At 43.2% G+C, this 27,514-nt stretch overlaps 1 pseudogene; it reads left to right on the top strand.

The window, feature by feature from the left end:
• The first annotated feature begins 5,598 nt into the window (after positions 1-5,598).
• Positions 5,599-7,789, top strand: LOC132512717 (exocyst complex component 3-like; annotated as a pseudogene).
• The last annotated feature ends 19,725 nt before the right edge of the window (positions 7,790-27,514 follow it).

The following is a 27,514-nucleotide window of genomic DNA, read 5'->3' as shown; positions in this document are numbered from 1 at the left end:
ACATTTAAACCTAGTTAATTCGACTCCAGCACCTATAGACATTTGCCTCCAGGCAAAATAGAAGAAATGAAACAAAAACATTCATCCACAGGAAATAAAATGTATTAGTACAGCTTTGGTTGTAATGAAATCAACTTAATGTATGTGGAAAAAAGAGTAATTGTGAGGAAAGTTGTCAGAGACCAAGGAAATCCTCGTTTAAATTTTTTTTAAGCTTACCTAGATCATCTTCATCCTTCTTTTTTGTACAGATTGACTTTCTTTGTTTTTCCGTATACATGGCAAAATATATTTTCCTGCAATTCTAAATTTATAGGTAGAGTTATAGGCACATCAAAGATTTAACCGGTCCATCTCTGCCTCCCAGATCCTGATTTCTATAAGGAGGCATGTAGTGGGCTCAGCTTTGGCCACTCCATCCCGGCTGTCAGTGGATGAGGAATAGGGTACCTCTGAATGGAGGACTTGTCCTCAGGGAAGGGAGGATGGTTCATGGTCTGGGAGGACATGCCACCAAACATCTACTGCAAGAACAGTACCATTCCTCTGACCCGTTCCCCAAGCCATTTTATACAAAAGCATGTTTAGTAGAACCAAAATATTCCTAGGAAGGGATGTATTAGCCTTACGCACATTCAAAATCCACAAACCCACTGCTAATCTCAATTTAGCGTGTGAACCTCCAGAGTCAAAGCTTAGCCCTCAGATGATCTCATTTCCAGTGCAGCAGAGAAATTTGAATGAGAAGTTCCTTTATTTGCCAGTATATTAGGTGAATGGGTACCAAAAATATGGCTAAAGAAAGATTGAGGTATATGCAACTATAGCCAGTATGTAAGCATTCATGTTGCCAGTCTTGAAAAATAAAACTGACAGAGGACCCCTCACGTGCCAGGTGATTCCGTGAACCAAACCCTTTACATATAGATGGCAACATTTTTATGCAAGTCATAACACTACATCCTTTGGTAATACGGCGGATACTTAATTCATAATGATTGTTCAATTCTTATCAATAGAAGAACTGATATGAAGACAAGAGAAAATGTGCAAGGAACTTAAGAATATGTGGCCCAGTGGTTTTTAAGATTTTTTAAGACTTTGACCTTTCTGAAGTTGTATGGAAGCTACAGTCTACCTCACCAGAGAAGAAGAATATATGCACGTATTACACAAAAGTCATTATAAAGGTCAGAAGGAGGTCATGGACCACTCTACAGTTTCTCCATCACCTTCCTAGATCCCTGATGTAGGCCTTCAATAACCAGTGGAGTGATCACCAGAAAGAACACAGGGCAGGGGAGTCAGGAGACCGGAGTACTTGTTTGGGATACTTCATTAAAAATTTGTGATCTCGGGCAAGTTCTTAAGTCTCTCTCAGCTACTTTCCCAGCTCATTTTACTTTTTTTTAAAAGAAAGTTGAACTGGAAGATTCTGAACATTACATCCATCTTCATTCATTTGCATCTATATTTATTCATGACTTGCCGTGTATCAGGCACGGTGCTAGATGCTGAGGATAGAGCAATCGTGAAGACAAAGTTGCTTTCCCCACGGAGCATAGGCGCTGTATGGAGGAGGGAGAAGATAAATGAATAAATAAACAAGATAATTACAGATCGTGTCAAATACTGTGAGGAAAGGAAACATATTGATGTGACAGAATTGTGGTGGTCAGGGACCACTGAAGGGTGGCAGCGTCCTGTGGATAAACCATTTCAGGAAAGAGAACTTGGCATGACCAAGAAAAGAAAGCAAGTCAGTGTGGTTAGAACACGGCACATAAGCCAGAGGGATGTAATCTCTTAATCAGGAGAAACAGATTACATTTTACTCTAAGTGCAATGTGAAGCTCTTTGATAATTTTAAAGAATGCAGTAACGTGTTGTCCTTTATATTTTCGAAGATTACTCTGGCATGGTTTCAACAGTATGACTAACAATTCAACTGGATTTTCTTCCTCCTACAAACACTCAGAAATGGTAGGTAAATTATAACAAAAGAATTTTTAAATGTATAACACTACTGTCGGAACATTGAAAAATGGTTAAGATGGTAAATTTTATGTTTTTGACCACAATTTCAAAAATCGTGGTATACATATAAATCAGTACAAAGAAGTGAATTCGTAACCTTATATGCATACCTGAAAATAGATGAAAACTAATTAATTAAAAATGAATGAGCTAATTGCTCAATGTAGCAAACTGAAGAAATATTAGTAAACTAACATAAATCTAAAGAGATTATACATCACCTTTCACATTTCCCGACATAGTTGTCTGGAACAGGAAACCGGAACACAAATCCAGAGTCTGCTTTACTTAATAGCTAAGCATTTGCTATTTTGAGAGCTAGCAAAAATGCCCCCTATCCAATGGATCTTTCACATAGCCTAGAGAGACACTGGAGCAGCAATTAACAGAACTCAGGAGCGGGTTGACTAGGTTACCATGAAGAAGCTGGAGGGGAGTATGTGAAACTCTCTTTAGGAAGTGCTGTTCAAAATGTGGTCCCCATCCCAGACCTGTTGAGTCAGAATCGGCATTTTAGCAAGATGCATAAGTGATTCCATACGTTCAAGTTTGAGAAGCAGGGCTTTCAGGGGGTATGTATGTGTCTTTGTATATATATGCAATATAGGCATATGTAACATGTATCTGTAATATACATTACATATCCACATAGACACATACCTATATACATATGTATACATACATAAATACACACATGGTGGCTTTTGGTAAGTTAAAAGATCTGGAGGTTTGGTTTTAATGAAAACTACGCCCTCCAACCTTTAGCTATTCGGCATGTTCACTTCTGTTTAAGACCTACAGTACATTCCAAACATCTCTAGTTAGCTGTAAAACCCTTAACCTGACTACCTTCAAACCATAAAGGAGTTAAGGGAGGTTGGAGTTCAGTCAAGTTGGTGTATATTTTCCTGGAGGAACAATAAATAACCTACAGCTCAAAGGCATGGGTTGTTTCTCCCAAGGCAAAGAAACAAAAAAGCCCACCCTCTAAAAGCAATCTGCTTGGGTTCCTAGACTGGCATGCTTAGGGAGCACGGGCAAGACAGGAGAGGAAGCAGGAGAGGAAGGAGGGCTGCGCGGATGGGCAGGAGAGAGGGAGGGAAAGCCCTCACACTAATTAGGTTTGAAAGAATACAGGATGAGTCCAGCCACTGCCTGCTGAAAAGAAAGGAACTGGAGCAGCTGATGCTAAATTCAGACTAAACTAACCGCAAGTCCCCTGAGGACGTCACAAGGTAAACCTGATCGTCTCTATCATTTACAGTCATTATCAGGCAGACTGCTTCTGTAATTTTACTGGGGCGCCAAGGAACAGATCCCTGAAGCTAGGGGGAAAAGGTCCCAGCCCTCCAAAGGTATTTGAAAAGGAAAACCCAGGCAGCCTCCGTGCTGCTATCTTCTGATTGTTGCCTCTGTCAAGGCAGGGAAGGGGGATGACTTCATACAAGGCAGGGCTGCTCAGGTCTGGTGAGTGGCTAGAGCCAGGCTTTTCTCCATCTTCGTTTTCTCTCTTCTCTAGCAACCTCAGTTAGCCTCCGGAGAGCCCAGCAAGCCTTATTTCTTTCTTTCCTGAGACAGGGGAGCGCTGACCAGCTTTTCCTCTTTCTCATCTTCAAGAAAATATCTTTGCAGCATTTCATCTTGTAAGGAAGTGGGGAAAGGCCAGCTGATGTACCAAGAAGGCAGCCAAGAAGGACCACTCATCTCTGAAATGTATTACTCAGCTCCCATCCTTCCCAACACCATCCTTTCTCTTGCCTTCCTGACACAGACTTTTTAACTAGTTGTGTACATCACCACTTTACTTCCACAGCTCTGATTCACTCCTTAAGCCACCCCAACCTCTGTAAACCCCATGATTCTGCTAGAAAGACTCTTTCTAAGATCACCAATTCCATTTAAGTCACTCACTAGAGAATATTTAGTACTGGCCCAACTTGAAGGCTCGGCAGAATTCAGCACAGATGACCCCCGCCGCCCAGCTCCGTTCTGAAACATTGTCTTCCCTCGAGTTGCGTGATACAACAATCTTGTAATCAACCTTTTACCCTCCTGACTATGCATTCTCAACGTCCCCTTCAGCTCTCCTTTTATACAACATGATTAGGTATTAGTATCACTCAAAGCTCAATTACAGACTTTCTTCATTTTTTACTCTCAGGGGTCACTGAGTGATCCGGATAATTAAACTGGAGAGCATATACCTGAAATTAAAGGACAGGGCTACTTACCTCTAGCCATTATTTCTATGCAAGAACGTGACCCGGTTTTGCTAGAATTTTTTATTTTTAAGAGAAAATGAGAATTCTGATTTTTATATAAAAATATGATGCTTTTTAATTTATGTTTCTGGTCATGAGAGAGTAGCTGTAGCAGACCAAGCCTCATTCCAACAAAAAAGTTGAAAACTGCGTTAAAAAAACTTTTTAAATACCTGTTTGAAGTAATCATAGAGCAACACAGTCAGCAAGAACTTGAAAGTCTAAGACCCAAGAGAAGAGAAAGCCATTGAGGTGAGTTCACCACTCTGTACGGTTTTTCCCTCAAGGCATTTGCCAGTCAGTAAGTGGCACCAAACAAGAGATCCAGTTGCATTTCAAGGCTAAGGGCTTTCAGCAGTTTCGTGGGGGTAGGAGGGGAAACAATTGGGGTTGAGTGTTACCAAGGCAGCTAGGAATTGAGAGAACTAAGTTTTAGAGAAAAGAGAATGGAAACACTGAGCATGACTCTGTGCTGCTTTTTTCGTTGAAGGTATTATTTCTTACTAATATTTGCAACATAAGAGGCTGAGAAGACGAAAGAAAAGGCCAGCTGAGAAGCTAGAAAGCTAAGCAGAGCTTTGAGCCGTCTCACAGTGCTTGGGAGGTGAAGTGGCATCTGAGGCCCGGCAAGGGTGATGGGCCCAGGTTAACAACCTTTGCTCTCAGCTGAGATTCTTGAAAGGTCTTCCTTTAGGATTACTTCAAACTAGAAGTAGACCAGTTCTCACAAAGCCTGAAACCAGCTTTAATGCCTCCCATCCCCTGATTGTATCAAGGGGACCAAGACCTACTCTAGCTAACATATGAGTAAACAAATAAATAGATTCTAATCTGCTGGAAGTTAGCATTGTTCAGAGTTTCTACACGTTTTATACACAGTATCCGGTACTCAATCAGAATGGCTGGATTCAGTCTCATCTCTGCCTCATTTGATGCTTTTCCCAAGCAAGCTGCATTAGCCTCCAGACTCACCAGCAAGCCTTGCTTCCTTCTAGTTCCCGAGAGACAGCAATGTCGCTAGCCTCTTTTATTCCATTTTACCTTCAAGAAATAAGTAAATAATTACCATGAATGATACTAGAGAGACTCAAATGACCAAATCAAGAGAAAAAAAAATAGATAATGTAGATGACTCAAAGATGATCTAGATATAATACACAAGACATAGATTTTAAAGTAACTGTGATGAACACGTTCAAGAAATTGGATGACACTTCCAGTCAGGCGCCGGGTGGCAGTGCCAAGGGGTATCGTTGCTCTCACGCGGGGGAGGGTGGCGGATTCCGCCTGCTTTTTAACCATGAAGGAGACAGACCAGGAGGATGTTGCAACAGAGATTCAAGAGGTCGCTGGGATGCTTCTGTGCCTGGACCAGCAGGGCAAAGAGGAGGGGAACCTCAGAAGAGAGGCCTGGAGAAAGGCATCCGTGGAGGTCACACTGCAGGTCGCTATCCAGTCATGGTTGGACGGGGTGCTGTATGGGGTGCCACATGGGCTGGAACCAGCTCCAAAATGCACTGGATGATGTCAGAGACATCCTGCGGTCCCTGGCCAACGTCAGCAAAGACTTGAGGTGGAGCATCCACACCATCCACCAAGAGCATCAAGTACGTCAAGGATGAAGGATGCCATCGTACAGCACACCCAGCTCGCTGCAGCTGTGGAGAGCCTCAAGAACATCATCTTGGTGTCCCGGATTGTGAGGAGTGGGGACCCTGGACCTCACTGAACAAGGGGCACTCCTTCAGGCCCACTGGAACCTGATGGACCTGGAACAGGAGTGTGCTCCTGGGAAGGGCTGATGTCCGAGCACCGCCGCGTGGACGTGACCCTCATCCACAGTGACTTTGGGAGCACACAGGGGCTCTCAGATGAGCTGGCCAAGCAGCTGGGGATGGTGCTGCAGAGGTCGCCGCTCACCACCCCCCAGGACCCCATTTTTCTGGTCTCTGTTGTCAGGATCTTGGAAAGGGAAGAAAAATTGATTGATGCATACTTGACCAAAAAAAATGCAAACTAGCTTTGTTCCCCTTGAGAGGTCCAAGCATTGGAAGGAGGAAATGTTTGTCATCTTGGACAGCATCATGAGTGCTAGAATTGAGGGCACAGAGGCAGAACCCCAGGGAGTCCAACAAGGTGTGGTTCATCTGCCACCCGGAAATCATAGGGAAGCATGTCCTAGATGACCCCACTGTTGCCAAAAACCTGATGGTTGCGTGCTTTTCTCCCCATTATGAGATTTTCAGAAACTCCTCAACCACCAAGCCCTGAGAACCTGGATGCAGATCTTGTGGGAAGATCTAGAAGCAAGTGAGATTATGAGCCTGTTTGACCTGGGTCTTAAACACCTACACAAGCGCAAAGATGACTGGGAATGTGGAGCTGGTCCCAGAAGTGGACGTCAATGCCCTGGAGCTTTGACTTTCTTCAAATGTGGTGTCTGAGCTGCTCCATCTGTACATGTCAGCTCTCACTTCAAACACCATTGTCTGGCTGCAGAAAGCACTAGACACAGACACTGAAGACTGAATGAAATAGACTGAGCCCAAAGCGGACCCAAGTGGGAACACTCCCTACCACTGTCTTCCAGATGGTCCATCAATTTTTTTAAATTACTGCTCAGATGAGTGAAGATTTGAAAACAAATTACCAGTTTGTGTCTTCAGCAAATGAATCCTTTCTTAAATAGACACAGAGTTGAGGCTCAGTTGTATACAGAACATCTGAAACACTGGCAGCACCACACTGCTATGTTCAGGATATGATAGCAATCATCACAGCTGTCAGAGCTTTCAGGAACCCCTAATCAGTTTAAAAAGGAAGTATTTTTAAAATGAAGTGGAAGAGGGTGTGTCTCTGAGCCAACCAAACATGGATGGGATTTTAGACACCGTTGTTGCGAGGAGGCTGCAGCAGATACCAGGAAGAGGTCTTCCAGGATCTGGAGCAACATCTCGATGAGCTGATAACAAAGAAGTGGCTGTTAGGCTCAAATGCCGTAGACATCATCTGTGTCACTGCGGAAGAATATTTCAGTGATTTTGCAGAAACTAAAAATCCATACAAAAAGAGGGTGAGAGTGAGTGGTGGTGGGTGCCTGTGGGCCATCACGCAGAATCACGTCTCATCCTGGAGCACTAAGGAGTACAAGGAGGTGCCGAGAAGACAGTCAGGGAGGCTGAGCTGCTCCACTTCCTATTCCAGAAGCTGGCCTCTGGATTCAGCAAACATGCAGGTGAGCACAGTAACCCTACTGTCGCCCTTGCAGAAGTTGTGCCTGGAAGTTTCAACTCTGGTCAGCAGATACCCAGACATCAAGGATGGCCACATTGGCACACTGCTGGCCACCCGAGGGGTCGGCAGCCAGGACATGAAGCAGACCATCGTCAGGAATCTGGAGCAGGGTCCCACGGCAGGAGAATCCAAGCTATGTGCCCATCTTCAAGGAAACCATAGTTCCGAGTCTGAACGTAGTGAAACTTCTCAAGTAGCCCATCGGTTTCCAGCTTTGTGTACGTTATTCTGCACTCATCATCCCCACCCTCAGAAAGGTATTAAAGCAAAAGTGACTCTTGATGGTTCTCCTCAGAAGTTTCAGGTCCTCGAGCCTGTCTCCTGTCATGCTGAGCGTGTTGTATGCAAGGTGCCCGGGCTTGTGACTTCTTGAAGAACAAGTGTCCTGCTGGCTGTGGTTCCTCAGGCTTTCACATTTCTGTTGTAAACATCCTTTGTGAGGCAGGACTCTGATGGGAAATGCCTCATGGTTGATTATCATGGTGGAAAAGGTGTGTGGAGAGGGAAGAGGCCCTGTCTTCATTCACTGTGGGTCTTCACTCAGAGACATGAAAACAAAAACTGGAGAAATTTACCAGAGAATGATGATCTATCAAAAAATTAGTTTCAAAGTACAAGAAGTAAAATTATAAACGTAATAGTTGGGTTTAACAGCTGTTTGAGTAGAGAAGAAGGTAAAATTAGTGAATTGGAAAACAGGTTAGTAGAAAAAAGAGTAAATCATGGAAAAAATGCACAAATGTGTTTACGAGACACATGGCACATGGTAATAAGGTCTAAAATGTACTTAAAGTTTCAGAAAAATAGGGGGAGAGAGAGAGCACATGAGATAGAGAAAAATATCTGAGGAAATACTAAGAATTATCCTAAACTGAAGACATCAACACACACATTTAAGAGGAGTCTCTGTGAACCCGAAGCATGAGAAGTGAAAAAAACTAAACACATCATAGTAAAAAACCTTCAAATTAAACTAATCTAGAAGATTTTAAAGGCATCCAGAGTTTTAAAAAAGACACATTATATATCCAACAAAGTTACCAAAGGATTGAAGGTTGACTTTTCTACAGAAACAATGGAGCAAGGGAATAACACATTTAAAGGTCTAAACAAAGAAAACTAAAGACCTATCATTCTATACCCAGTGAAAATATCATTTATAAATAAATGCAAAATACAAAAATTACCAGACAAACAGAAAGTGAAAGAATTTATCACCTTCAAACTAATACTAAAAGAAATACTAAAAGGAGTTCTTCAGACATAAAGAAAAGGTTCATAAAAGGAAGTACAGAAATGCAATAAAGAATGAAGAGCAAAAAAAGGTAAATATATAGATAAATACAAATTAATATTGATTTTTTAACAAAAGTAATATCATTTTGTGGGATTTAAAATAAACATGGGAGAGAAATAAATGGAATTTAAGATGCCTAACATTTGTACATTGCTGGAAATTGGTAGAAAACAGTGATGAAAATACTAATTCATAGTAACTTTATTAAGTGAAAGATGCGCATTATAATCTCTTGGGTAAAGATTAAGAGAATAATACAAGGAATGCATAATGAACTATGAAAGAGCAAAATGGAAAAAAAAAAAAACCTCGATTAATCAAAAGAGAGGACAAAAAAGAAAAAAAAAAAAAGCCAGTAACAATCAGCTAACAAAATAGTGGCTGCAGCAATTTACATTGTTTGTGGTTTCAAAGAAATTTGAGAATTGTTTGTTCTATTCCTGTGAAAAAATGCCACTTGAATTCTGATCGGAATTTCATCATATCTTTAGATGGTGGGGAGAGTTAATCAGTAATCAAAAACGTCCCAACAAAGAAAAGTCCAGGGCAAGATGGCTTCACTGGTGAATTCTACCAAACAGTTAAAGAATAAGTAATGCCAGTCCTTATCAATTGCTTCCAAATAAAAGAAGCTCAGCAATGCCTCAAAGCACATTTCCTCTGCAGGGTGTATTTGTTCTGCAGGGAAAGGGCCCTCCCAGAACACCTATCAATCCTAACGACAGAAGCAAAAGTTCTAGTTGATTTTGGCTAGAAAGCAAATGAGATGTTTTCATGCGTAACTTTGATCAACTCTGGCTAAAAGCAATGCTATGTAGGAGCCAAATGAAAGTATGACACGGGTGATGTAGGTGGATGCCAGTCAGTTCAAATATTTTTGAATTCCAAAACTCTCTCGCATTTGAGGAGTGACAGTTTGAAGGAATTAGGTAGGAAAAAGCACTCTTGGCGTGTATACTGGCATCCTTATGGAGGGCTTCCCTGGCAGAGACGGTAACATAGTGGCTTCACGAGTCAGATTGGATGCTCTCTGTGGGGGGGGAACATATACAGTTTATACTATAAAATTGTTTATTTGCTTCTATAGTTCTTATATAACTCTCATATTTCTATGCCCTTTCTTTAACTTTTCTTAAAATGTGACTTAAGGTAATCTATTATAGAACCAATGAAATTATACTTCCTCTGCATGGGTCTCCTCTGGGGCCTGCCGGGTTGTTGTCTCTCCGTGGTGACTGAGTAGGGCTGGTACTGGAAGACCAAACTAGTGCCTTTACAACCAGGAGAGAGCTAAGCTCCTGTGTCCTCCTGTATCTGGCTGTCTTCGACCACAGCAGGGACTGTTCCATTATTTTGAACAGAAAAGGCCAATCACCTTAATAGTTTAACACTTCTTCTGAGTGGTCAGTCCGTTGTATACATGGATTTTACCTGGGTTGAATGCTTGGATCTGCTGACAGTAAAGAGCCTACACATAAGGACCTCCGCTGACTCAGAGTTAGGTGGTGGGATGTGGAGTCCATGCAGCACAGTGCTGCACAGAGCAACGACGAAAATCTGCTTCCATCTCACACATGGGAATCAAGTGCACAGATGTTTGAGAGATGGTAATACTTGCTGTGGGGTGCCTGAAAGTCACCCTTATTCTCATAAAACACAAAGCAGGCAGGCAACTATTATGCCAGCTGACTGACTTCTGTTGTCCTGGATCCTAGAATAACCTTGAAATAAGTTTTACTTTGATAGTAAAGCTAGAAAACACATACTCCATAAGCCCTGGACTTTTGCTGAAGGGACCAGAAGCTTAATCAGGGGCAGGAGAAGAAACTCTGATTCTTCTGCAACTTCTGTAGTTAGGGATTTGATTTAGAAATTTCCCTTAATAGATATCCACAAAGTAACCCACACTAAAATGGGCTTGCATCTCTATAAAATTATAAGTACTGAGTTGACTGCTACTGGCATTGGAAATCATGGGTCTAAGCAGTAGCGTACTCTGAACCATGTAGATTACAGTCACCAAAAATCAGATTGGATGCTGTCTGTATAGAAGGAGTAGAGCCCTTAATCAGCAAACCCTGCCCAACATTGTTGGTGGTTACATCGTTGTTGAATTCTGCATGGGGCTAGAAGGCTGGTCACTTTGTAATGTACAAGGGAAACTAGGGCCACTTAAGGCAATGACTATTTATCAACCATCATGGAAGTATTTTAATAATACATCAACCATGCTTCTTTTTTACTAGAGCCCAGGGACAAGACATCCCTCTGCCCAGGATCCAGACAACCGGAGGACAATGAGAAATGGGGGAAATCTGAGACAGTTGTAAAAAGTCTCACTCCTTAAATGAAAGCTAGCCACCTGAGTGGACTGCAATCACACTGGAGACAATCAAGAAACTTTGCAGAACGAATTAATAGACAGAGATGGATGTTTTTTCTTCATCATTTACCTACTAGATGCATCTGGCCACATTTTCATCAGTTTGCACTGCTTCACAGGTAAGGAGCTCTTCGATTTGCAGGCTGGTACACAAAGGAGGGCAGCAGTGCCGAATGAACGACTAGAAAACAAGAAGAAACGGGGGGCTGGTGGGGTGTTGTGAGCTAGGGGAAAGCAGAGATTTGATTCTGAAGAGAAAATCCTTACTGGGTCAAGGCTGCTTTTGCATAATTCTATTATCACTAGGAAGAGGAGAAATAATCATATTAGGTGAAAGCTATACTGCTTGACGTGGCTTGTCTTACGTTACTTTTGAAGTCAGACAGGTTTAATTGCTTTGTGTGAGCGAGTTGTTCGGAAGGCACCCGATCAATAAGGCAGGTGCTGCGAGAGCAAAGCAGGGAAGTTTTTGATGTTGACAGTGACATACAATGTTGTGCAGAAAGGAGTAATGCATTCTGTCACAGTTACGAAAAGGTTCTATGTGTGTTGCTTTGGGGAGAAGAGGCAGTGGCATCTGGGAGGGTGGCCTCCAGGCAGGCCGGCCACAGGGTATCAGCGTGCTGGTGGGTCAGCCCATGAGCAAAGGGCAGACCTTTCTGGAGCCTCCCTGTCTCTGTGCGGGAAGGTGGGCATCCCCACCAGCAGCTGCACGGGATGCTCTCAACGTCCACTCCACCTCATCTTCTGTTTACAGAGCCCGGGCAGCTCATGAATTTGCATTTAGTTTCTGCCCACCATTGCCTCTCCCTGAAGTCCAGCGCAGTCCCTAGTAAGGCTGTCTTCATCCAGGGCTTGGCTGGCTCAGGTAAGGCTTGTCAGAAAGTTACCCACAGTATACCAGAGGTGGCCAGGGAAACGTTTTGGTTCTTTTTTTCCAACCTGGATCCCACTGTAGAGATACTCAGTATGAGGAAAGAGAACAAAAGCTGTGGTCTTGTGAGAGCCAGCTGCGAATTTCTTCCAAACTCCAGTGATGTTGGTTGCTTGAAACTGGCCCTAGTGGTAATATTTGCACCATGGAAAGCAGCTCACTCTACAAATAAGGGGTTTGTTTGTTTAATTGGTGAGAGTTGGTTGTTAAGCATCTAGTAGCACAATACCAGGTGAGGTGCAGAGGGCAGAAAGGGGAAGCCTGGAATTTAACATCCTTAATTACCCTCTGTACCCCCTCTCCCAGCGGCTGCCCAGATGGCTCAGCTGAACCTCTCCTCTCTAGCCTGACAAGCGCCGCAGGCCATGGCTCTCCATAGAAGTTTCCATGTGTGCCTTGCTCTTCAATCAGATTTGTATTTTAGAAAGGTAACCCGGGCCACACTGTGTTGGGTAGACTAAAAGGCTATAAAATCAGAGATCATAACAGAGGCAAAGACATCAGATAGTAATCTAATTGCCCTTGTCCAAATAAAAGATGATGAGACCCGAATTAAGGCAAGAGAAATGGGAATAGAGAAGAGAAGACAGATCTAATAGAGGTTGGAGAAATAGAGCTGGCAGGACTTATTGATCGATGAGGTGTCAGGGTGAGAAAAAGACAAGAGTAGATGATAACATCCAAGTTTTGTATGATACTGCTATTCCCCAGGACAGAAGGAGTTGCAGATTTGGGTGGAAAATTGATGACTTTAGAACAAGTCGAGGAGCCTAAGAAGCAGGGAGATGGGGCTGGCGCTCATAGGAGCAGAGTTGACTTGAATGCATTTTGAATGTCAGCGCTTGGTGGTAAGTGACAGCAGGTGATAAGAAGGGATCACTCAGTGATGGTATGAAGTGAGAAGAGTCCAAGGAAGAAACGTACAAAGAAGAACACAATATGCAAAGACGCATGCAGAGAAATGAGAGCCCACAGAGGACAGGAGAAGGATGGGCAGTGAGGTAGTAGAGATCTAGAAGAGAAGCAAAGAGAGAAGAGAGTCAGAGAGTTGGACAGCCATTAATATAACATGTCGGGTCAAGGTCAGGAAACATGAAGTCAAACAAAGACTGCAGGTGTTTGAAGAACAAGTGAGCAGAAGGTGGAAATAACTGAGAACAGTGAAGAAGAAAGAATTCTAGGCTTGGAAGGTAAGGAAAGCCACTGCCAGTAGATTGTAGGTGACATGCAAGATAAAACACTATTTGCTCTTCCAAACCTAAGCACTAATGCTAGTCCAATGCAGAGTCAAGGGAGGACTTTATTTTTAAGGGAACCCACAAACTTGGTCATAATTGTATGCTTTGCAGAAGGGACCAATTGCAACAAAGTTGCCAACTTGGGAAGGAGAAAGGGAATCTCCCTTTCTCCTTCAGTAAGGTCTAGATAAGGCAGGAGATTCCGTCAAGAGCACAGGTCTAGAAGAGCACAGGCCTTAACATAAGAAATTACATCTCCTGCAAGACCAGAAAAATGGAGGTGAGAATAAGTGCAACTATAGATAGCTTTTGGTTGCTGGGCATTGAGGGAGCTTATGCCTAATATTATCAGTTTTCTCATAAAATTCCCAGAGTTTGAGAGTGAAAGTTTTCTGATATAAGCATGATGAGGAATGGGAGAGGGCGTGGCACTCCACTGTAAATTAGTAAACCTACCTTATATGCATTATATGTAATGCTCTAATGAACAGACACAATTTTATTGTTCTGTGTTTTTTGTATATTTTGTGCCCCCTTTAGCATCTATCACAGATATAATAGCACATCTTACCCAGCATTACTATTACTCATTTGACTACCTACCTTTCTATCTAGAAACAAACTTAGAGTAAAAAGAAAGGCTTCTAGCCCAGATTGCCTGAAGTATAGTGGATGATTAACAAGTATTTGTTGAATTGATGAATGGTTGAGTAAATGAGTAGATGTCTGAATATTAGTCCCGTCTTCCTAGCTAAACTGTCAACTGTGTCATGTCTTAAATTTGGTCTGATTCCTCAGCGTTTTCAGTACATACAAGCTGCACGATCAGGAAAAGTTAAAATGAACTGGGCAGCTTAACGACCAGTGTTGGTGTAAAAAATCAAGAAATGCATTCTAAGAGAGAAGCTCGAGATGAGGGAGAAATGGAGTTCAAAACCAGCCTGACCTGCAGGAGAAAATACAATGATCTTCCCCCTACCAACAGTTTCAGTTATTGATTGTTTTTCAAGTTTTAAGGAAAGTATCCTTTGAGCCTCCAGAGCCTCAGGGTTTCCGTTTCTTAGTGGAATCAGCAGGTCACGTGGAAGGATTACCAGCATCCCTCACCCAACCTGTTCTCTGGCTTCTTGAACCATAGCCCCCATGGTCTAGAGACCGAGGCCCAGAGAAGGTAATCAGTTAGTGTCCGATGTGTCCCTGCGTCATGGATTTCCTGGCTCTAAACCTGTGCTCCCTATTGCCAGCCGTCTGTACTGACAGACAGAGAGAAACGCCTCGGGTAGGCAGTGAGAGGGGGTATCTCTCTGCCCTGCTCTGAGGTGTCCCATAGCAAATGATAGTGGCAGGGAAACGTCTTAATACAGCGTGTTGTTTAGCATAATTGATGTTCAGATGCAGCCTCGGTAGAAACAAGCCCCGTTAATTGGTCTCTCAACCTACATTAGCTTTTGCATCACAGCCAATTAGGTAGGGGCCATTAGAGCCCTCCATGCCAGGGCCGGGAAGGGGCTGGCAGTCAGGTGTAAAAGGCTCTGACGTGCTGTGTTACAGCTGCACCACAGCCCGAGCCATCTGTCCACTTAGGAAGAGGAGACCTTATACAACCAAGCTTAAAGGTGAAAAAAGGAAGGTGATGTTCGGGAGAGGGAAATCTCGCTCTTCCAAGGGATGGAGCGCTGGATGAATCTTTGAAGCGTCTAGATCCGAAGGGTATAAACCTAAGACTAGTCCTACAGCGATCTTCCTAATGAACCAAGAGCCCGTCTCTATTCTCTGAGCCTCAGTGTTATTGGAAGTGCCCTGGACACAGAAAGGAAGGACATTTTCCGAGGAGACGCTGTGGGATTGCTGCTCAGAGCGAGGTCCTCGGATCAGCAGCGTCACTGACATCTGGTCAGGAGGGTCAGAAATGCAGCTCTCAGGCACACTCCCGACCCTCAGAACCAGAATCTGCATCTTAACGAGATACCCGGTGTCTGAGAAACAGTGCTCCAGGCCAGGGGGAAGCCAGCGCGTTTCATTGGTACTCAGTGTGTCCATTCACTGGCCTCTTCCTTAGGTGGCTTTCACACTACAGCCACAGTGTTGAGTAGGTGTGATGGAGATCTTGTGTCCCGCACGCCTAAAATGGTGACCCTCTGGTTCTTTATAAAAGGAGTCGGCCAACCCCTGGTCTGGGGGGAAATCTCTGCCACCAACCTATGTGGCCAACATTCCTGTTAGTCCTCAGAGGGCAGGTGAGTATCAGACCATTGAATTTGCTCTATAAATATTGTCACGCGCACTAGGGACAGTGGAGCAAATATTAGATGATCTCCAGTCTAGGGGCTGAGGAGTTTGTAAGGTTATACAGACACCAGCAAAAGGTGGCCAACACTTTGAACTTTCTGCTCCCTTGACTGAGTCAGATGGTTTGAAGGAGCCTTTCTCTCCCTCATTCACGGAGTATAAAGAAAAACTGACAAGCGGGCTCTCTGAATCAAACAATCACCGAATTTCTCTGTTGCATCCTTGAAAGCATGTTCATGGTGGCTGGAAAGAATCACTTTTTTTCTAAATATACCCACGGGTTACATTAACTTTATGCCAGTGTTGGGGGATGACTTCATACGCGATGAATTACCCAAAGAGCCTGCCTTCCCCCCTTCTTGAATTTCACCAGGGTGAAATGTTCAAACAGGTGTGACTGCTTGCTTTATATAAAGCAAAAGGCTTGTTGAAAATACACATTCCTTAGTGCGTGTCATAAAGAGAGCTTATGCAAAGACTCCACAAAGACTGCAGTGATTCATGGTGAGGAAGAGGACTGCTCAAGCAACATTTCTGAAATTGCTGAGATATTTTGGTAGAAGATCCTGGCCTGAAGCCTCTAGACTTGCACTTGCAGGGATATTAAAAAAGCAACTCACGTTGTGGAAACCTTTGGAGGTTTTCGAGCTAGTGCTTCCCAAGTCTGTCCTTCTATCTCTGTCTCTGTCTCTCTGTCTCTGTCTCTGTCTCTGTCTCTCTCTCTCTCTCTCTCTCTCACACACACACACACACACACACACACACCCCATCAACAAAAGCCAGGCTGCTGCCTCAGACTCCAGACGCACGCATCAATCATAATTGCAGTAGTGCTAGCAGTCACGTAACTGCTTAAAGACCTCAACAGCCTTCTGGCACTTAAAGGGAAAAAAAACATCTAATTAACCACAGGTGAAACAGCTTGGACTGTCTCCAAAAGCCCCTGAATTTACTGCCAAGCTTTGATGCTAATTTTCTAAGTAACCCCCTAAAGAAATTTACGATTAGGTAATTAAAATAGTGAATAAAGAGACACTTAGGTGGAGGGGAAGGAGGACAAGGAAAAAGTATATGTCCATCCTGCAATAAACACATCTGGGCATGCATCGTTTGTGAACCCCAACTTAAAGGTCCCCAAGTGTCTTTCTCTTGAAGAATATTTTAAAAATCAATATTTGAAATGCCAAAACAAAGTTTATAAGTGAGGCTGGGAGCAAGTCAGTCTGCTAGGATCTGTAGGACAGGGAAGGAAATCTGCCTTCCGCCACAGACTTGCTCTTGAATTTTTTAAAAATGCCACAGCTTGTGTCCTAAGGGGAGGTTGCTGGATTTCTCCCTGTGAGCTGATTGGCCTGCATCATGGGGTTTAATGTTAGCCAATCCCCCCATGTCCCTGCTGGGATAGATCCTAGATTTCTGAGTTTAATTGGCTGGAAGGAAATTGCTCCCATCTCTTGGTCAGGAAGTGTTCAGGGGAGGGCCTTGGATTTTATCATCCCAGCCCCGATCCTTCCCTCTGTCTCTGACACTCAATATTGGAACATTCCGGGAATGAGAGCTTTAGTTAACTGGCTACTTTAGGTTTCAGAATTAAACAGCAATACTCAGAATGAGTAAATAAATGAATCAGACAAGTTTCTGCTAACCTCCAAAGTGCCTAGAACTTCAGTCCTTGCTGAAAGATCTTGCTGGCAAGTATATTTTGGTCTTAATAAGTATAGTGTAATAAGCATAATGCTTTTTAAAAATAATCCAAAGTCTTGAATTTTTGGTTGGAAAGCTCTTTGCTCTGATTTATATCTACCTTCAAGATTGCTTTTAAGTTTTTTGCAGATCAGATCAGAACGGGTCTCCATTTCATCTCTTTACCAGGTCCAGTAGGGTGTGAGTACTAGTTACCCACTGTTGCTTGCTTGCATCATAGGTTTATTTTAAGAAGGTGTGTGTAGTAGAGTGTACTACATAAATACTGACTCAAAGATATACCCTGGAAACTTAGTTTTTGTTTTTCCACTAAGTTACCATATGAAGTTATGTGTTTACTTTTTCCCCTCCTGAGAGGGGAGGGGTGAAAATAACAGAATCAGAATTTTGATTTAGAAGTGAGGTTAGAGATTTTATCATCTTCGGCTTCATTTCAGAGCTGAGGGAACGGAGGCTCAGAGAGGGAAAATGATTTAGCAAAGATGCACAGCCACCTAGTAGGTAGTTAAGATTACAGACTCCGAAGCAAGATATATCTGCATTTGTAAACAGCTCTGCTACTTACCAGCTGTGGCCCTTGAGAAACTGCTTGCCTTCTGACCTTCTTTTTCTGACTTACATCATGAACACAATGATATTTTTGAGTTGTAGTAAAGATTAAATGAGCTAATATAGGTAAGATCATGCAAATGCTAAAAAAATAGCTCTTATGAGTTTTATTTACTGATTTTTAATTATGTATTTCATTGTAATTTTATTTTTATGGAATGGATTCTTTTTCATTATTTGCAATTCCTCACTGCTTTCCAAGGGAGGTAGGGTCACCATCAAAGGTGGCCCTCTGGCTGCTCAGGCTTGGTGGTGGTGGGTGTACCTGTTTGAAGGAGCTGAACCAGAGCTCAATCACTCTGTATGACGAAAAGTTACCCATTTAAGAGGTATTTCAGACCTTCATCTTCTTCCTAGCCAACACAGAATGATGTGAGATTTGAAGCTCATTCCTAACTGAGGAGTGAAATATCTTTTTCCCCAGAGAAAGCAATGTCAGGACTCGAGTGAACCCCAGAAGAGAGGTGGAGGGTGGATTGGGGGTCATCCCGGGATTTAGGTTCCTTCCCGGTCCTCTCCAATCAGCCATGGTTGAAGGTCATCATCTACTCAGCCCTCCGTCTCTCTGATCTACTCCCCACTCCTAGATGCCTCAAGGCCTAGTACTCCTCTGAGCCTTTATCTAGAGAGCCAGGGGAGTTGGAGAATCCTGCCAAGTAGGAATTAAAAATGACACAACAGCTGATTAGATCTGAGGTGGCAAGAATGAGAAATAAAAGCCATTAGAGCCCATTTGCAATGTGCTCTCAGCTAGTCAAGTTTCAAGGTGTTCCTCCGAAGATTATTAATGGCATGACAGTGTTTTCCGTGCGGGAATCTGATATGTGAAATAACACCAGTGTACACGCACTGCATTCTAGATGCTAAGAGAGGTCTGCCCTCATTTATTTAGCTTCACAGATTTGAAGAGACACCCTAATTTGGCTGTCACGGTGAGAGCTGGTGTAAGTACCTACCCGGTGCTCAGAAGAACAGATTCTCACAGTAAACAGTTTTCTTCTATAGCAGGGGTTGCCTGGCAAGCTATGGCCCTCGGGCTAAGCCTGGTCTGCTGCCTAATTTTTGTACGGCCAATGAGCAAAGAATTTTTTTTTTAACATCTTTATTGGAGTATAATTGCTTTACAATGGTGTGTTAGCTTCTGCTGTATAAAAAAGTGAATCAGCTATACATATACATATATCCCCATATCCCCTCCCTCTTGGATCTCCCTCCCACCCTCCCTATCCCACCCCTCTAGGTGGTCACAAAGCACCAAGCTGATCTCCCTGTGCTATGCGGCTGCTTCCCACTAGCCATCTATTTCGCATTTGGTAGTGTATATATGTCCATGCCACTCTCTCACTTCGTCCCAGCTTACCCTGCCCCCTCCCCGTGTTCTCAAGTCCATTCTCTATGTCTGAGTCTTTATTCCTGTCCTGCCCCTTGGTTCTTCAGAACCATTTTTTTTTCTTTAGATTCCATATATATGTGTTAGCATACGGTATTTCTTCTTCTCTTTCTGACTTACTTCACTCTGTATGACAGTCTCTAGGTCCATCCACCTCACTACAAATAACCCAATTTCATTTCCTTTTATGGCTGAGTAATATTCCATTGTATATATGTGCCACATCTTCTTTATCCATTCATCTGTTAATGGACACTTAGGTTGCTTCCATGTCCTGGCTATTGGAAATAGAGTTGCAATGAACATTGTGGTACATGACTCTTTTTGAATTATGGTTTTCTCAGGGTATATACCCAGTAATGGGATTGCGAGGTAATATGGTAGTTCTATTTTTAGTTTTTTGAGGAACCTCCATACTGTTCTCCATAGTGGCTGCATCAATTTACATTCCTACCAACAGTGCAAGAGGGTTCCCTTTTCTCCACACCCTCTCCAGCATTTATTGTTTGTAGACTTTTTGATGATGCCCATTCTGACTGGTGTGAGGTGATACCTCTTTGTAGTTTTGATTTGCATTTCTCTAATGATTAGTGATGTTGAGCATCCTTTCATGTGTTTGTTGGCAATCTGTATATCTTCTTTGGAGAAATATCTATTTAGGTCTTCTGCCCATTTTTAGATTGGGTTTTTTGTGTTTTGGATATTGAGCTGCATGAGCTGCTTGTATATTTTGGAGATTAATTCTTTGTCAGTTGCTTCATTTGCAAATATTTTCTCCCATTCTGAGCGTTGTCTTTTCGTCTTGTTTATGGTTTCCTTTGCTGTGCAAAAGCTTTTAAGTTTCATTAGATCCCATTTGTTTACTTTTGTTTTTATTTCCCTTTCTCTAGGAGGTGGGTCAAAAAGGATCTTGCTGTGATCTATGTCATAGAGTGTTCTGCCTATGTTTTCCTCTAAGAGTTTTATAGTGTCTGGCCTTACATTTACGTCTTTAATCCATTTTGAGTTTATATTTTGTGTATGGTGTTAGGGAGTGTTCTAATTTCATTATTTTACATGTAGCTGTCCGGTTTTCCCAGCACCACTTATTAAAGAGGCTGTCTTTCTCCATTGTATATTCTTGTCTCCTTTATCAAAAATATGTGACCATATGTGCATGGGTTTATCTCTGGGCTTTTTGTCCTGTTCCATTGATCTAGATATCTGTTTTTGTGCCAGTACCATACTGTCTTGATTACTGTAGCTTTGTAGTATAGTTTGAAGTCAGGGAGCCTGATTCCTCCAGCTCCGTTTTTCTTTCTCAACATTGCTTTGGCTATTCAGGGTCTTTCGTGTTTCCATACAAGTTGTGAAATTTTTTGTTCTAGTTCTGTGAAAAATGTCATTGGTAGTTGGATAGGGATTGCATTGAATCTGTAGATTGCTTTGGGTAGTAGAGTCATTTTCACAATGTTCATTCTTCCAATCCAAGAACGTGGTATATCTCTCCATCTGTATCATCTTTAAATTCTTTCATCAGTGTCTTATAGTTTTCTGCATACAGGTCTTTTGTCTCCTTAGGTAGGTTTATTCCTAGATATTTAATTCTTTTTGTTGCCATGGTAAATGGGACTGTTTCCTTAATTTCTCTTTCAGATTTTTCATCATTAGTATATAGGAATGCAAGAGATTTCTGTGCATTAATTTTGTATCCTGCTTCTTTACCAAATTCATTGATTAGCTCTAGTAGTTTTCTGGTGGCATCTTTAGGATTCTCTATGTATAGTATCATGTCATCTGCAAACAGTGACAGCTTTGCTTCTTCTTTTCCAGTTTGGATTCCTTTTATTTCCTTTTCTTCTCTGATTGCTGTGGCTAAAACTTCCAAAACTATGTTGAATAATACTGGTGAGAGTGGGCAACCTTGTCTAGTTCCTGATTTTAGAGGAAATGGTTTCAGTTTTTCACAATTGAGAATGATGTTTGCTGTGGGTTTGTCATATATGGCCTTTATTATTATGTTGAGGTAAGTTCCCTCTATGCCTACTCTCTGGAGAGTTTTTATCATAAATGGGTGTTGGATTTTGTTGAAAGCTGCATCTATTGAGATGATCATATGGTTTTTCTCCTTCAATCTGTTAATATGGTGTATCACATTGATTGATTTGCGTATATTGAAGAATCCTTGCATCCCTGGAATAAACCCCACTTGATCATGGTGTATGATCATTTTAATCATTTTAATGTGCTGTTGGATTCTGTTTGATAGTATATTGTTGAGGATTTTTGCATCTATGTTCATCAGTGATATTGGCCTGTAGTTTTCTTTTTTTGTGGCATCTTTGTCTGGTTTTGGTATCAGGGTATCGTGGCCTCGTAGAATGAGTTTGGGAGGTTCCTCCCTCTGCTGAATTTTGGAAGAGTTTGAGAAGAGTTTGAGAGTTGAGAAGGTGTTAGCTCTTCTCTAAATGTTTGATGGAATTCACCTGTGAAGCCATCTGGTCCTGGGCTTTTGTTTGTTGGAAGATTTTTACTCACAGTCTCAATTCCAGTGCTTGTGATTGGTCTGTTTATATTTTCTATTTCTTCCTGGTTCAGCAAAGAATGGTTTTTATACTTGAAAATGGTTTAAAAAAGTCAAAAGAAGAACATGTTATGGCGTATGGGAAATGTATGACATTCAACTACCAGTGCCCATAAATAAAGTTTTATGGGGATATGGTCACACTCATTTGTTTCCATATAATCTGTGGTTGCTTTTGTGCTGCAACAGAGACTGGGTGGCCCAAACGCCTAATTTATTTACTATCTAGACCTTTACAGAAAAAGTTTGCCAACCCTTGTTCTCTAGGATTTCTCAGCCAAACTGTTTTCCTTTGCAAAAAGAAAAGTAGTCACAACTTAGCAAAATACTATGAGGGCTTTCTGTAGAAGAATATAGCCTCGTTTTAGGGTCATGGCATGAAGATCAATATATCCACCATTCCCAGGGACAGCCACCCAACCCCAAGAGAAGCACGTTCCAGGTTTTGTAAAAGATCACTGGAGTTGAGGTCCAGCAGGCCCCCTGTGGCCATCCAGACACATGGGGAGGCAGCAATTCCAAAAAACAATGTCAACATCCTATTTCTTCAGAAATCCTCACAGGCTGTTGATCAGAAATGCTCTGTCGTTGGTGCCGTCACATTTTACCTTCGTCCATGAAAGATAAGTGAGAGCCCGGGAAAGACCTAAATCCTCATTATGTTTTGTATCTGCCTCTGCGCCATCTTGCATTCCTGTCTCATTCTTAGGTCTACATGTTTGCCAAGGTTTCTCCTCTTACCTCCCTCCTCAAAAATGGTTGTGGTTCTCAGCTGGCACTAGTAGTTGTGTCCAAGAGACTTGTTATCCTAAGTTCTCAGATTGCTTACAGAGTCCTTTCCCGATTAGTTATTATAAGTGAGAGCAGATGCAGTGATCTTGAGATGGAGAACAGTGTGGCTGTTGTTTATAGGATGGGATGAAGGAAGACTGGCCACGAATGGCTGCAGAAATGCTAGCCTGGGAGCCTCAGATGCCACGTCTTCCAAGGATCAGTCATGAAATCCTTCACTTAAAGACGTGTTCAGAAGAGCTGTTAGGTACCAATGACCAATGGGCTTATCATCCAGTAGGACAGATGCACACACACGTTCATAAACACCACAGGACACGTCGAAGAGGAGGGACAAACAAAATAAAAGGGCTTTGGTAGGGGCACAGCCCCTCGACAACTTAATGGAAGAGGGGAAGATGGAATTGAGTGGAAAAGTGGAGTTGGATGACACTCGTCAGAGAGGGGACTTCATGGAACTTTTACAATGAGAAAAACCCTTCAAAACTGAGTTATTTAATACCTTCCTGATAGTGAATCGGTGGCAGAGCCAGTCTCTTGACTTCCTAATTGAATGCTCTTTCAGAAAAGTGAGGAGTAGACAAGGAACCTTTAGCCAGCGTCTCAAGTGCTTGAGTTGGGAGGTTCTGTCATTATGGTTTTTAGAACATAAAATGCTTCTTGGACAGGAGCCCTGTCTTTGGTGAGGTGGAGGGAGGACCGTGAGAAGGATATTGAATCCTGCCCTTTTATCGGAAGAGATAAAATATGCACCATCTCACTCCTGGACTAATGGAATCACAGTGGCTTCAGTGCTCAGGGCTCCTCTGCGGGAGAAATAGTCCCTGGATTGAACTGTGGGGTGCAGGTCAAGTGCCACCCAAGGGAGTCCTGAGCCAAAGGTAGAAGTGGATGCCGGAAATGACTTTCCTTCCCCTTTGGTTTCCAGAAGCTCTTTCTCATCAGTCTTCACAGTATTTTTTTCCTCCTTTCCATGGTACAGAATCTCTTGTTGATGACTCTGCACCATGTTTCTTTCCACCCCAGTTGGAAAAAAAATATTTTGAATGGTGACCTCATAAATGTAGATGGGAGGGAGAGTGTGGGGTTCATTTAAATGACATCAAGGAGTCTTTTTTGCTTTTCTCTAAATTTCATTCTTTTAAAAATGCATCCCTGAGTAATAAGCAGGTACTGTCACATCCAACGGCATGGGAATTGTGAGACACTCAAGTTAATGGTCTCGCAAAAAAGCAGGTCATAGAGGAAACTGGCAGAAATGGTGCCTGAAAGCAGGGACTGTGACCTAGTACATAACTCTCAAATAATATCATCATCACAGCCGAGCATCACAGGGAAACAGGCCCTATGAGCAAGGGGCTCCACTTTAAGCAGGACCCCCTGTGCCTCCCTTTGGAGGCTACCGGCAGGTAGACAGTTGGAGGTGGAAGTTTCACGGGGATGGGCCCCTGCCTCAGGATCTCTGTGCAGCTCTGCATATGCCGTCAAGTTTCCCGTCCTTTGAAGGATGCAAAAGACTGTGCATGTCAGCAGGTTATGTCCAGTGCTTCAGGGTAAATCTCCCAATAATTGAGACCCCTGCTGGCCCTCCCACCTGGTCATCCAGCTAATAGCAGGGCAGCTTCACCAGAGGCTCAGCAGTGAGCATATTGCCCTGCTTATTCCCTCCCAGATAGCCGAAATGAATCTTCCAAGAGGCTCGAGACCACCTCTAGCAGGGAAAACATCAACAGAGAAATGAAGGCAAGAACAATCGCGCTGTTTAGGCGTCAGTGGATACTTCTGTCTATAGAAGGCAAGTGCCCTTCCTCCACCACGTGGCCGGGAACGTATATGTGTCGCGTAGGGTGACTACCCTCCAGGAAAAGAACCCCACTAATTGGCAGTGTGCAACTGTTATAATTGAAATCCTCTTGAACTCGAACAAAGTTTGTTCCTGTTGAAACTCAGAGGAGGAAAAGGAAGCTGAGCGTTTCACCCGAGGAGTGTCAGCAGGTTTGAACTTGCCTCTCTCCTCTGCTCTCTGCTGCCAGTCACAGGGAGCCCGAAACCGCTCTGACACTCACCGCAACGATGACAGGTCCTCCCCGAAGCCTGGCCAGCCGCAAACACGCGCATTGTTCTCCCTGTCAGCCCGCTATTGAAAGGTGATCCACAGCCAGCTGCAACTGGCCTCGTTTGTTAGCGTTCGCAAGTAGGAAGCAGAAGCTCATTACCCGGAGAAAAGAAAGGCGAGACCGGGTTCCTGAAATCAGGGACCTGTCAGCAAGGCTGGGGTCTGAATGTGCCACCTCTGCTGGGGCCTGTGTATCCCTCCCCAAGCCCCCACTCCTGCCCATCTCGAACAGCCCATCTCCAGGAAGTGCAATCACAGCGGTGTTTGGCATCCAGAACATGGATGTTTCGCTTTCTCATCCAGTTTTCTTCCCGTCACTGCAGACTGCAAGGGAGTACCGGGGGCTGTGACTTGTAGAAGCACCTTGGACACGTGGCCTCAGGCAGAGGCGGTCCCTCTGTCATCCTCGTCCCCACGCACCTTTGTAATAAGTTGGCAATCCAGTGAGTGAACAGGTTTCCTGAGTTCTGTGAGCTGTTCTAACAAATGAATGGAACCCAAGGAAGGGGTGGTGGGAACCTGTGATTTACAGCCAGTTGGTCAGAAGCACCGGTAACAATCTGGGTTTGCAATTAGCATCTGAAGAAATGGAGGGTGGTCTTGTGGGACTGAACCCTTTACCTATGGAATGTCTAGGTAGACAGGGTCGGAATTGAGTTGAATTATAGGACACCCAGCTGGTATCTCCAGCATTGCTTGGTGGTATGTGGGGGGAACCTCCCCTCCACACATTGGAATTGGGTGCAGACAGCCCTGGCAAACTAATACAGGGACGTCTGAGCCAGAGCTCTTTCCGTCCTAACAATCTAGGCTCGTGGTTTATAACTTTGAGCATCACACACCCTTCTGACAAGGTGCTGGAAGCTATGGACTCTGGGAAAATGTGCGTACACACAGAAGTTTGCAAACTGTTCATGGCCTCAATGACCCACTGATGGGTTCTTAATGTCCTAAGGTCTCTGGAAGCTTCACTGATGACCCGATCTTTCAAGAGGCAGGAAGAGAAACAGAATGAAACCCTCAGGAGGGAATGAGACATTTCTGTAGAAGTAGGCTCTTAGAAAGAGTTAATATCTGGATTGAAAGGATGCCATTCTCACTGTAACTCACATTCCCTGAAAGTGACTTCACCCCTTCTTTTAGGGAGAAAACAAATTGATCCTTGGATTTAAAAAAAAAATATCTTTGCACATCAGAAGACCCCCTCAGAGCATTTTGCCCACTTTTGCAGCTTTGCTTGAAAACACGAATAAATGAGCTGAACTTAATGTGCTGTGACTTCCAGGGAAATGTCCCTTCTCTGCCCAGATCTAAAGGATGAGAGCATTTGGCCAGGTCACTTATTTGAAGGAAAACAGGATGTGAAGGGCAAAGGGAGGGAGTGACCTGGGTTCTAGTTCTAAAATATTTAGCCTTTTCAAGTCACAGAACATTCATAAACAGCTGAAGACTCCGATGTTAGCTAGAAAAGTCACAGAACGTTCATAAGCAGCTGAAGACTCCGATGTTAGCTAGAAACCTCTTAAGATTTAGCACGTTTACCCTTATTCTTCCCAGCTGGCTGGCCCACCCCTTGGTCTAGCACTTAGAGTCACCACCAGTGTTTCTGGTTCTAAGCTCCCCTCCACGCTCTCCTTCTGTCTCCACCTCTACTTCCCCATCACGTCAGGTAAAATCAGCAGATTGAAAAGATCTCAATGGTCCCTTCCAACTAAAAAAAAAAATGCTAGGATTTTATGATCCTCTGAATCCCAGTGCTGTGGTAGCTCTAATTTCAGGCTTGTCTTGAATTCTTTGCTTTGCTTCACAGAGCAAGAGAATAGCTTATGTTGCAAAATGCATCGCAGAGAGCAGCACCCCAGAGACCAGAGCAGGGTGAATGCGGGCACAGCTAGTGCAGAGCACAGCAGCCTGACCGGGCGGAGGAGGACGAACGGGTCTTGTGTGCGGATTGCAAAATGCTTTGCTTGGCAATTTGGCTGTGCTGATAATTACAGGGTAAGTTGGGCGTGAGGTGACGGTGGAGATGCAGTTAAGAGAGCTGTTCCAGGGGTTTCTCTCTCTGTTGGTTCTGTTGGAGAATTGGGAGAGCTGGCAGAGAGCGAAGGATAAAGCTTGAAGGGAGCACGTCAGCTTCCTTACCTACCTAATTTTGGGAGATAATCCACATGTCCTGTGCACACCGCTTTTTTTTTTTACAACCCTGGTAGGGAGTTTCCCTTGACATGAGATGAAAGGTCATTGACTTACCCTTCCACTCATTGTAGTATGTCTTCTCGGACAGTCCTATCAGACAGAACCCAGGATAAGTAATGCATAATTTAAAGAACTTCTGTAAGAATTACACGAGATAAAATGGAGGTTGTCATATGCTAACCCAATGAAATAAGGTACAGAGGAACCACTAGCTCTTGTAGACAAAAGAACAGTTTTAAGATCTAGCTTTGCACTTGGCACTGAATGAGACCTTGTAACCAAGGCCCTCTTTAACTCACACTTTCCCTAACTTTAAACTAGTGTCGAATTGCAATTATAATAACAATAACCATGTGAGTTGGGGTGGTAATAATAATAATAATAGTAACAATTTCCTCTCAAAAGGAAAAG

The sequence above is a fragment of the Lagenorhynchus albirostris genome, chromosome 21 (assembly GCF_949774975.1).
Source record: "Lagenorhynchus albirostris chromosome 21, mLagAlb1.1, whole genome shotgun sequence".
In the NCBI taxonomy this organism is placed as follows: domain Eukaryota; kingdom Metazoa; phylum Chordata; class Mammalia; order Artiodactyla; family Delphinidae; genus Lagenorhynchus; species Lagenorhynchus albirostris.
Note: the sequence above shows the minus strand (reverse complement) of the source record. Positions and strands in the feature narration are given on the sequence as shown.